The 13447-nt window shown below is 43.8% G+C and overlaps 1 long non-coding RNA gene across 1 annotated transcript; it reads left to right on the top strand.

Moving 5' to 3' along the window:
* Positions 1-634: 634 nt before the first annotated feature.
* On the top strand, positions 635-2026 carry LOC124286358. The gene is made up of 2 exons (XR_006901019.1): positions 635-770; positions 1350-2026. It is a non-coding gene; the product is annotated as an uncharacterized LOC124286358 (long non-coding RNA).
* Positions 2027-13447: the final 11421 nt, after the last annotated feature.

The following is a 13447-nucleotide window of genomic DNA, read 5'->3' as shown; positions in this document are numbered from 1 at the left end:
GAGGTGTGATTCGTCTGTGCGAGTACCCCGCACTTCTACAAAGTAAGTGACTACTGATTCTAACTTTGTCAAACTGAAAGATTACGCGTTAAAGGGATGTTCTAAACTGGCCCCAAGGCACCCTTGGTGGTGGATGATGCCGAACTTCGACACGTGTTCAAATCCAACCCTCTTACACTGTGCGCACCGTATTATATATACGGGGCGGTGGGGTAGCCTAGTGGTTAAAGCGTTTGCTCATCATACTGAAGACCCGGGTTCGATTCCCCACAAGGGTAAAATGTGTGAAGCCCCTTTCTGATGCCATATGCCGTGATATGGCTGGAATATTGCTAAAAATATATTCCTCATTATTTATACATGAGCGGTGGAGTAGCCTAGTGGTTAAAGCGTTGGCTCGTCACGCCGAAGGGCCGGGTTCAATTCTTCACCAGTGTACAATATGTGAAGCCCATTTCTGGTGTCCCAAGCAGTAATGTTGCTGGAATATTGCTAAAAGCGGCGTAAAACTGAACTCAGTCAGTATGTGTACATCGCTGTGGTGTGGCCAAGTACCCACAAACCGATGCTCACGCACTCATTTAAAAATAAAATGAAAAACCCAATACATTATTTGCTTATATTTTAGAGTTTGCAGAATACAGCGAATGTTTCCGTGCCACCCAGAACACCACGAGCGCGTGTCTGCATGCCAGTAGACGTCAATTCCGTGCACGTCCAGTTCCTCAACACACGGAGTCCCTGGATGAGCTATCTAGAAGACACTGTGGGTTCGTGTTTTCTGATTACTTGGAGTTCTTCAATTATATATTTCTACGGATAGATGGGCGGTGGGTAGCCTGGTGGCGCCGGGTGCTTGTGTGAAGCCCATTTCTGGTGTGTCCAACCGTGATATTGCTGGAATATTGCTAAAAACGGCGTAAAACTAAATTCACTCACTCATACTTACGGATAGTTGTTCTGTTCCTGATGCTATCACCCGTGAAGATCCGGGTTTGAATTGGTCTTCATCAACCCATGCTTGTCGTAAGAGGCGACTAACGGGATCAGGCTCGCAGACTTGGTTTACAGATGTCATCGTATCCCAATTGCATAGATCGATGCTCATGCTGTTGATCAGTGGATTGTCTGGTCCAGACTTGATTAATTACAGACCGCTGCCATATAGCTGGAAAAATGCTGAGTGCGGCGTTAAACAACATCCAAACCAAACCAAAACCACCAGCTTCACGTATCATGGTCCGTACCAGTTTCAGTTTGAAAGCTAACCAAAATTTACCTTATGATGAATATGAAACATTAGTTACTTTGGTTATGGACATATTTGTACGAACCTCCTCTCCCCATAGGACCATTGAAGACCTGATGGCCTGTGGTTACAAGCCTGTGTCGCGCACCTGTGGGCACGTGCAAGGTGTGCTGTACCTGGAAATCATGCAGAGACTGCTCTCAAAACGTGCCGTCGACGCCTGCATTGGACCTCAAGTGCGTCTTCAGTACAGTATCCATGGTTACGAGCACCTGCCATCTCTCAAGATATCGTCAGGAGCAGGATTCGCCCCCATCTCATACCAAGTGTTTCTGGGATTATTCGGCGCCTTGCTCTCTGTGACCAGCGACGTCGGGGTGGATTTCTGACCAATGTCAGCGTTGAACCCCCACATTTGGAACTTTGTGACACAGGAATAATCACGACTTGTGAAGTGACGAGTGACCCTCATTTCAACACGACATCCAGTAACCTGCTGTAACATCTGACAACACATCTCCATCAGGTCATGTAGACCATGGGCTGTTCAGGTCCTCCGTGGAATCCAGAGCGTCGAGCTACACAGTTTGGATATGACGACATGCATCAGCCGTGTCAGCAAGCCTGACTACCTAAACACGTCAGTTGCCCTTGGCGGAAGCATTCAAACAAATGAAATATAAACATTAAGATAAACAAGGGCCACGCAGGTAACAATAGAATTTTGGTTTATGGTACATCTTGTAAAATTGTTTGCATTAAAACAACACATATCGACTAATGTTGTCCTGCGTTCTTGAATATACGGTGCCATAACGCACTCTCTGCCTGGAGCTCCTTACGGTCACCCTGGCACCTATAATCCACTGCATAATGGTGCCATCACGCACTCTCCTGTCCGGAGTTCCTTCGGGCACCCTGACACCTATAATCCACTGCATATACGGTGCCATCACGTACTCTCCTGTCTGGAGTTCCTTACGTTCACCCTTGTACCTATAATCAACTGCATATACGGTGCCATAACGCACTCTCCTACCTGGAGTTCCTTACGGTCACCCTCCTGGCTGGAGTTCCTTACGGTCACCCTGGCACCTATAATCCACTGCATATATGGTGCCATAACGCACTCTCCTGTCTGGAGTTCCTTACGGTCACCCTGGCACCTATAATCCACTGCATATATGGTGCCATAACGCACTCTCCTGCCTGGAGTTCCTTACGGTCACCCTGGCACCTATAATCTACTGCATATATGGTGCCATAACGCACTCTCCTGCCTGGAGTTCCTTACGGTCACCCTGGCACCTATAATCGACTGCATATATGGTGCCATAACGCACTCTCCTGCCTGGAGTTCCTTACGGTCACCCTGGCACCTATAATCCACTGCATATATGGTGCCATAACGCACTCCCCTGCCTGGAGTTCCTTACGGTCACCCTGGCACCTATAATCCACTGCATATATGGTGCCATAACGCACTCTCCTACCTGGAGTTCCTTACGGTCACCCTGGCACCTATAATCCACTGCATATATGGTGCCATAACGCACTCTCCTGTCTGGAGTTCCTTACGGTCACCCTGGCACCTATAATCCACTGCATATATGGTGCCATCACGCACTCTCCTGTCTGGAGTTCCTTACGGTCACCCTGGCACCTATAATCCACTGCATATACGGTGCCATAACGCACTCTCCTGTCTGGAGTTCCTTACGGTCACCCTGGCACCTATAATCCACTGCATATACGGTGCCATAACGCACTCTCCTGTCTGGAGTTCCTTACGGTCACCCTGGCACCTATAATCCACTGCATATACGGTGCCATAACGCACTCTCCTGTCTGGAGTTCCTTACGGTCACCCTGGCACCTATAATCCACTGCATATATGGTGCCATAACGCACTCTCCTGTCTGGAGTTCCTTACGGTCACCCTGGCACCTATAATCCACTGCATATATGATGCCATGACGCACTCTCATGTCTGGAGTTCCTTATGGTCACCCTGGCACCTATAATCCACTGCATATACGAAGCCATAACGCACTCTCCTGTCTGGAGTTCCTTACGGTCACCCTGGCACCTATAATCCACTGCATATACGGTGCCATAACGCACTCTCCTGTCTGGAGTTCCTTACGGTCACCCTGGCACCTATAATCCACTGCATATATGGTGCCATAACGCACTCTCATGTCTGGAGTTCCTTATGGTCACCCTGGCACCTATAATCCACTGCATATATGGTGCCATAACGCACTCTCATGTCTGGAGTTCCTTATGGTCACCCTGGCACCTATAATCCACTGCATATACGGTGCCATAACGCACTCTCATGTCTGGAGTTCCTTACGGTCACCCTGGCACCTATAATCCACTGCATATATGGTGCCATAACGCACTCTCCTGTCTGGAGTTCCTTACGGTCACCCTGGCACCTATAATCCACTGCATATATGGTGCCATAACGCACTCTCATGTCTGGAGTTCCTTATGGTCACCCTGGCACCTATAATCCACTGCATATATGGTGCCATAACGCACTCTCATGTCTGGAGTTCCTTATGGTCACCCTGGCACCTATAATCCACTGCATATACGGTGCCATAACGCACTCTCCTGTCTGGAGTTCCTTATGGTCACCCTGGCACCTATAATCGACTGCATATATGGTGCCATAACGCACTCTCCTGCCTGGAGTTCCTTACGGTCACCCTGGCACCTATAATCCACTGCATATATGGTGCCATAACGCACTCTCATGTCTGGAGTTCCTTACGGTCACCCTGGCACCTATAATCCACTGCATATATGGTGCCATAACGCACTCTCCTGTCTGGAGTTCCTTACGGTCACCCTGGCACCTATAATCCACTGCATATATGGTGCCATAACGCACTCTCCTGCCTGGAGTTCCTTACGGTCACCCTGGCACCTATAATCGACTGCAGATATGGTGCCATAACGCACTCTCTTGTCTGGAGTTCCTAACGGATATCACCCTGGCACCTATAATCTACTGCATATATGGTGCCATAACGCACTCTCCTGTCTGGAGTTCCTTACGGTCACCCTTAGATTAGAATAACTATAACATGAATCTAGTTTTTTTCTAATTATTTTCTAATAACTTTTGATTCTTGTAATGAAAGCAAAATGTCTTGAACAATAAGTGATACCTTTGCAAACAGTTATGTGAATATCGCCGTTAGAGATAAAGGCCGGACTTCCCTTTGAATATTTAACATGTAGAACAATCTACAACATTGGTACTTATACTGGAGAGATGCGACACTTTAAGTGTCCTGTATCGTCTTGCAAAAGTACCTGACACGAAAACGTCAGTGCCTGTCCATTGTGAGATCGATTAGCCTCTTGGTTTCTTTGATGAATTGACGAAGATGACATTTTTCACTGATAAACATGATAATTCTTTTGATAAAGATCATCTTTCAGCTCCGGACTAAAACGTGATTATTCCAATGTTAACAAATTCACTCATGACATTCGGCGGTGGGGTAGCCTAGTTGTTAATGCATTGGCTCGTCACGCCGAAGACCCGGGTTCGAATCCCCACATGGGTACAATGTGTAAAGCCCATTTCTGGTTTCCCCCGCCGTGATGTTGCTGGAATATTGCTAAAAGCGGCGTAAAACCAAACTCAGTCAGTCAGTCACTCATGACATTCAGAACCAAAACACACTCGGTGAAACAATGTACAACATGAAACGTTTGCAAGGGTTCGTGAGTGCAAATGGCGACACACGTCCTTTCGGATCAATCGAACATACGATATTCCTCTGACGCATAATAATACAAATTTAATGTCTTCATATTATGCAGGATGTAATCAACTCACTTAATGCATTCCCTCGTGTTGTCTTACTTCATCCCTGTTCCTTGACTGGTGGATGAAGAACAGCGAACAGAACAGCTGTGAGGAGAAAACGCATGTCAGTCCAGACGAAATCGGTGCCTTGTTATCAACCTGTCTGTCTGAGTATGAATCGATGGCTGATGTCACTACACAGATCACAGTCGTCATCACAACTAGACTATTACACCTCACAGAGCTCTTTCGAGATCACAAGAAGTCCGCAAAAGCCCATTTCAAACTCCGGGATGAATATCTGGTGGAAGTGATGCATCTATTGAAGGTATTTCTGGGCACAAGAGGAAATGAGAACCAGATATGGACGCTAATAAATTGCCCCTCCTGTTTGCAACCAACCGCACCAACTACTTCCGCTGCTTGCCAGTCTCACTGCTGCAGATGAAATTGTTACCACCAGAGTTGGTGACACCATTTGAAAACGAGGACCTTGTTGCAAAGCTGCCGCTCGTAAAGTTGAAAGCTGTCGTGACGGACTTTTCCTCGAGACAATTAAAAAGAAGGTACTGAAGGTTGCGTGAGGGAGAATTGGCTGGACACTGTCATCGCTTCGTACAGTAAACCAAAGACGTATATTCATCTTTAGTGAAGTACTTCACGCAGTTTAACATTTTCGACGGAACAAATGTCTCAGTTCGACTCACAAATAAACAGCGACACCGACATGTTTAGCTATCAAGCCCCATCGTCCCACTGCTGAAGAGCCACGTTTTCACCCACCTAATCTAGTTGACAAATTTTCAGCACCACCCTTCATCCGGAAAGAGAACCGGCCGCCAACAAACTCGAACCAGCACACACATCTGTATCTCAGTGGGATAATGTGGGACGGATTAATGTGGGACAATTAAAAAGAAGGTACTGAAGGTTACGTGAGGGAGAATTAGCTGGACACTTAGAGGTTCAGCTCTGTATAAGATGCTTTCTGGTTTGTCCCTTGACTTCACAGTACTCCACAAGGTTCCAAATGTTATATGTCATGCATGATTGACACAAACAACACGCACCAATACCATGCAGGAGTAAAATCAGTGTAGAAGGTGGAATACAGATATGAAATAGATGTCATGGATGTTTGATAGATCCTCCGTTGATCCGTTTGAGCTGTCTGCAGAGTCCTCACTCATCTGGTGAACTTTGCAACCGGAGCAGTTGCACCACCACCAAATGGCGCCATCACAGCAACTAACACTGATGATCGCTTCGTATCTCCTAAAGGAGTCATTGTTAGCAAAAGGAGCCAATATGATCAAATCCGAAGGCAAGCAATGTGTTAAAAGCTATGGTACACCACTAGGGTATAACCATGGAGAGGCGACGTAACCTGCTTGCTGTGAAAGCAAACGCCGAGTTCTGTCCTTTGAAAATGCTCCAGTGCTACCAGCCAGATGGAAGAACTGGTGACAAAGTGACAGTAATCCAGATATGTGATGCCTTAGTGTGTGATAGGCATACACCAATGCAGATCAACATGGGCTATCTTCCAGAGACATGGCAGAGTGGGTGTTTTAGGACATGCATTTGGGGCGGTGGGGTAGCCTAGTGGTTAAAGCGTTGGCTCGTCACGACGAAGACCCGGGTTCGATTCCCCACGTGGGCACAATGTGTGAAGCCCATTTTTTGGTGTCCCCATCGTGATATTGCTGGAATATTGCTAAAAGCGGCGTAAACTTAAAATCAGTCAGTTAGTCAGTCAGTAGGAAATGCATTTTGCAGCTGCAGCACACTCCTGGTTAATGATGGCCAGCAGATGCACATTGTCTGGGATAAGTATATGGATGTGAGCATCAATGGTTAGCTCTACCATCAGATGTTACTCTTCAGAACCAGAACTATGGGTCACACCGAGCACATTGGCAGAGTACCACAGTGATAAAACGTGCCCCAGAGCTCCTAAAGGAAGGGCAGATCAGATGATATGTCAGTGGCAGCCAGGATGTATAATCTATATCTTTCAAGTTGTAACAGAGGTGGACTTTCTATTCTCTAACCAGGAAGAAACAGATACATAACAATACACCATGCAGTTAGCTGAGGCGGAAGATGGTGCTTAGCCCTAATGTCTGTATCCTTTTGGTGCACCATCGACCTGCAATCAAACTAAAGGAAGTTGTCTTCCTGACTGGTTGTTTCTCACGGCAAACACACCCAACTGACTTGCTACATCCCTGTACACATATACAATATATGATCTGCTCGACATGGCACAACAGAAGATGCTTCTATCAGTCTATGGGGCACTGAATGGGACACTGTCAGCTCTCTTTTTCGGACATTGAAAGCATACTGATAGAACAAGTATAATTGGATGACAACTTCTTTTATTCTAGAGCACGACGTTTCGATACAGGTTCTTGTTTCGTTTTCATTCATACTTGAAAACGATACAAGAACCTGTATCGAAACGTCGTGCTCTAGAATAAAAGAAGTTGTCATACATATATTCTTGTTCTATCTGACTTCCAACTTCTAAAATGAAGCTTGGGGGCGCTGTGGGCGAACCGGCTAAAGCGCCAGGCTAGTGATCCAGCGAGCTTGAGGTGACCGGGTGTAAAAACCTTGGAGTCAACTTTGTGTGCAGACTCTTTCAGTGTTGTCACAACCCCTAGTGTACAGTACACAACCCTGTGCACTTAAAAGAACCCACGAATCCGTTGGTATATGACCAGATGGTGGCCACATTAATACGTGCAAACACCTAGTTGCGGGTACAGCAACGGGCAGTGAACTTGGACAAAGTACTATGACTATGGGTCCCAGTCAACCCAGCTGTGAATTGGGTACCTCGTAAGGATGGGAATGCCACAATAACTCGGTGCGCCAAGTGGCTGCAAGAGTTGTATGATCCCCAGGGAGTTGAGATTGACAATACGATGTGCCGTTGAGATTGACATCAAGTGAACGAGGAAAAAACTAAGCGCCTTTGAGCAGCTGAGCTGAGCTGGATATCGGCGCTATACAAATGTTAGAATGTAATGTAACGTAAAATGCCACTCAACGAAGTGAAATCATACTGCCTCTCCATTAATGATGCAGAAGGCTGGGCAGATTCAACATCACTCTGCTAGGTTGCCATAAAGGACTTATCCCAAAAGAAGTAGCCCGAGCAGCCTTGAAGTGTGTGTGGGAGCGCTATATCTCAAGGATAACTGTATGTACTTTGCAGGCAAGAAGAACATTCTGGGCAGAAACTTCCAGCAACTAAATATGCCTTATGTCTGCATCTCCTCCTTTGTTCTTGTCAGCATCTTGTATAGAGGCAAGCAGTTGAACCCACAGCAGTTAAACAAGAAAAACAAGAAGATAATGTCTCCATTAATGCTCCATTTTAAAATGTTCACTGCCCCCGGTCGGGACTCCTCGTAGTCTCTGTACAGTGTTGTATAACACTGGAATCTCCCTCACACACTGACTACCCGTGAAGATCTCTGTATAGTGCTGTATAACACTGGAATCTCCCTCACACACTGACTACCCGTGAAGATCTCTGTACAGTGCTGTATAACACTGGAATCTCCCTCACACACTGACTACCCGTGAAGATCTCTGTATAGTGTTGTATAACACTGGAATCTCCCTCACACACTGACTACCCGTGAAGATCTCTGTATAGTGTTGTATAACACTGGAATCTCCCTCACACACTGACTACCCGTGAAGATCTCTGTACAGTGTTGTATAACACTGGAATCTCCCTCACACACTGACTACCCGTGAAGATCTCTGTACAGTGTTGTATAACACTGGAATCTCCCTCACACACTGACTACCCGTGAAGATCTCTGTACAGTGTTGTATAACACTGGAATCTCCCTCACACACTGACTACCCGTGAAGATCTCTGTATAGTGTTGTATAACACTGGAATCTCTCCACTGACTACCCGTGAAGATCTCTGTACAGTGTTGTATAACACTGGAATCTCCCTCACACACTGACTACCCGTGAAGATCTCTGTACAGTGTTGTATAACACTGACTACCCGTGAAGATCTCTGTACAGTGTTGTATAACACTGGAATCTCCCTCACACACTGACTACCCGTGAAGATCTCTGTACAGTGTTGTATAACACTGGAATCTCCCTCACACACTGACTACCCGTGAAGATCTCTGTACAGTGTTGTATAACACTGGAATATCCCTCACACACTGACTACCCGTGAAGATCCGGGTTAGAATCGATCTTCAGCAACCCATGCTTGTCGTAAGTGGCGACTAACGGGACAGGGAGGACAGGCTCGCCGACTTGGTTGACACATCCTAGTTGCGTAGATCGAAGTTCATGATCATTAGATTGTCTGGTCCACATTCGACTATTTACAGACCGCGCCATATAACTGAAATATGCGGCATTAAACCAAAAAAAGACAACACCTTTTCAAGCATACCAAACCCCAGTCACTCAATACTTTCTTCAAACTCCCATAAATCTCTGAGCCGTATGGAAGATAACGTTAACTATCCCCCCTCCCCCCAGTTTCAAGTCTCTGTCTCTATTGATGTATGTCCTGTGGGAGAAGAGATGCGAATCAATCACAACAGTTGTTTTTAAACGTTCTACATCTTGTAGTATTATAAACATTTCCCACACGTTGTTGAGCTTTCTGCAAAGAACCATACATCCTCACGAGGTTCTTGTTCGTTGAGGTTAACCTATTAGTTATTACAAACATATAAACTGCTCCAATCTAGTCTTACAGTAGTACAGAGGTATAGGCATTATCCAACCATTTCCTTGACTGCTATATTCAGGTTGATTTTATTCATTTTATTTCCTCATTATACTACACATATTACATGTACACGTACAAACACTTGTGTTATTCCAAAACACAGAACACTACATACCAAGGCAAACAAGCATTGATTCTCCATTAACACAAATCAAAAAAAATAAACAAAAACATTCTAAAAATCCCCCAAACAACAAACCTTTTTCTATACAACATATTCACATGATATTGCTAACAAAAAGACCAATAAAATTGTGTTTCTGGTCTCTGGGTTTCCGTAAAATGACAACAACTGGGGTTAGGGTCCAGTGTTTGAAGGGGGCCTGACACAGAGAACATTCTATAGAACATTTTAAAAAAAAAAGGGAATAAGATCATTTAAAGTTAAAATTAACATGGTGATCAATTACAATTAGGATTTGAATACATTGCCAGTGCACAACACGTTTTGTACATCACCTTCTGTCGTCTAACTGGGTTCCGCGGTGGCTGTGTGTTAAAACCGGTTCAGCCTGGTTCCCGAGGTCTGCTGCGCTGGCGCGTCACGCATCAGTGTGAACCAGGCTGAACTGGTTGGGGTTAACACAGACCTCGCTACGCCGTGAAGTATCAGAATACGTCCCATTGCGGATTTAATCAGACTTCATTGAATAATCAGAACGTCACAAAAGTGAAAGCGACACTCGGAAATGCATTCTAATCATGCACCCTCGAAAAAGTGAACACGTGGTGTTCCGTCAACGTCATCGTCATCTCGTGTCAGTGTGGTTAACATTTGAAACTAAGGGACTTTCCGTATCCCCTATAAAGTACTGCCATACAATCTCGAGTATCTGTTAGACATTTCAGAATTATCTTGGGTTCAGTTTTCACGTTTTGATTCGACATTTTGCAAAGCGTATCCTGGTTGTCGCCTGTTTGAAACGTGTGTCGTCAAATTCTATAAGTGGCATGTAAGAAGTTGGGAAGTACAATAATGACCCGTTCAATAACAATAATTACGAATGTTATGGATGGTAACTTCTTTTATTTCATAAGTGGTATGTTTCGATGCAGGGCCCCGTTCCTCAAAGCGATCGTAGCGCTAAGATGATCGTAACTCCCATACTTTAACATAGACTTACGACAGTCGTAGCACTACGATCGCTTTCTGGAACAGGGCCCAGATTCTTAAACCGTTGTCATTCATACTTGACAACAGTAAAAGAATCTATATCGATATATCGCACCTATGAAATATAAGAAGTTTCCATCCATAACATTCGTCATTATTCTTCCGTACAGCTGAAGAAAACCGTCTACTGATTGGCTAATGTCGACTGCCTGCTAGGTATTTCATTGGTCGGTGAACGATCGTTCCGAGGTGACCTGTGATGGAATGTCCTCAAATCTTTGTAGCGAGCACCAAGACCTGATGTTTAAAATGTGATTGGCATTAATTGTGTTTTCAACAATATTTCCGTCATATCATAGCTTGTTTGCTTAATGTGGGAGATTAATTTAATCGTTAGGTCCCATTTCGGAAAGCGCTCGTAGCATTCAACAGTTTTACTTCAGTAATAAAATATGGGACTTTTAGGTTACTACAGTGTGTCAGTCATGGTGTTTATAAGGCGGAGATGGGTGAGTAACTATTAACATCATAAAAGTTAATCAAGTACATATATTGGTAGTGTTCCCGGCGAATTGTGATCACAAGATAATAATGAAATATATTTCATAACAACATTATATTATACATAACAAAATAATTATCCTATAAAAAACTAATATCACACAACACAAAAATAATAATCGTAAACAATAATAACACTTAAACAAGAAAAATAATAATTGTAAAAGGACTTAAATTGAATTTAGTTAACGATACTTAATATTTCCCAATGAGTTGAGATGAGCAACATGAGGTGTTGCCGTCGCCCTGGATACCGGGCAGCCACGTCATAGTTCAGTGGCGGTTGTCTATACCGTAATACCATAATCAGGCCAAAACACACAAACGCCGGTAGGTATAACCACAGGGGTTCGAGCCACTGTTTGGACAATAATTTTTATAAATCAAAATCAAGAATAGGTAAAATTTTCTAAAATCTTTATTTTTTCACCAATTTTGTTCGAATTTGAAATATATGTTAATCATAACATATAAAACAATATATAATTGCAAAAGTCCCGATTTTTATTTTTAAAAATTATTGTGCAAACAGTTTTTCGAACCCCTGTGGGTATAACCCCTAACCCCGATACGCTGTTAATCCATACCGATCGTATGGAAACAGCGGTATTCGTTACTAAACATGATTAACCTAACTACATAAACATTAATGTAACACGTGTTATATTTGGGAGTACACTTCTCATAAAATATTAACAAAAATAGCATTAACAAAAATAAGAAATCTAAACTCAAGTAAAGGTAAATTAAAATGTACATTAGATATACGTTTGGAGTACACACATAATCATGGTCTTTGATGAATCCGGATGATCACTACCTGGAGATATGAATAATTATAAAAATGTCAGGAGATAGTAAGTGCAGCTCACGACTTTCTCGTATGACACCTGAAGACCCGAGACAATCATTTTTCTGGTACCTTGCCCAAACAGGAATATATGACAACGTCAATAATACATTACATCAGAAACGTGGTCTAATAATTACTGTTAATGTCGTGTCAAATAAGAGCCAATTCAATTGGTCAGCTACCTGGGGACGGAAACATGTTCCCGGGGGAGGGAGGAGGAGGAGTGTGTGCGTGTGTGTGTATGTGTGGTTGGGTGTGTATGTGTGTGTGTGGTTGTTAGAAAGAGAGAGGGGGAGAGGGAGGCAAATTCTTCTAATTACCTGACGTTTGCCACAACCGTAAAACTATTACTTATACTATAGTGCGTTTGGCTCAAAAGCGGACCGATGAATTGCAATCTAACTCGAAAACTAATAAACATATAATACTGAATGAAACACTGATCCTAATCAAAACATAAGATCTGTCATTTGTTTGCAGAATTCATGTCCTAAAATTAAAAGTTGTTTAACAAACAATCGTTAAAATATTGACACAGTTCACTATTTCTTACGAGGGAGGAGTGCAGAGGAAGGGACAGCCAGGTGTTAGAGAAGCACGTGCACAAGTGCCGACAAAGTTATTGATTCATTAACCTGTGCTGTGCCGTCTCCTTTCTCGCACACCAGGCTGTCCCTTTCTCTGCACTCCTCCCCCGTAACAAGTAGTGAACTGTGTCAATATTTTAATGATAGTTTGTTAAACAACTTTTTTATTTAAGGACATAAATTCGGCAAAAAACTCACAGAGTTGGTCTGACGTTTTGATTATGATCAGTGTTTCATTGAGTATTTTATGTTTATAAGTTTTCGAGTTAGATTGCAATTCATCGGTCCGCTTTTGAGCCAAACGGACTATAAGGAGGAATGCACAGGGACCAAACTTCGAGGCACATGGACCTTCGACACAACAGAGTTCATAATACAGATACTGTGATAATGTCGGTACAATTCCGAGACCGCACCCGGTACTAAATTACCAGTACCTAAATACTACTG

This window comes from Haliotis rubra, unplaced genomic scaffold (assembly GCF_003918875.1).
Source record: "Haliotis rubra isolate DU_JTF1 unplaced genomic scaffold, ASM391887v1 Scf381, whole genome shotgun sequence".
Taxonomy (NCBI): Eukaryota; Metazoa; Mollusca; class Gastropoda; order Lepetellida; family Haliotidae; genus Haliotis; species Haliotis rubra.
Note: the sequence above shows the minus strand (reverse complement) of the source record. Positions and strands in the feature narration are given on the sequence as shown.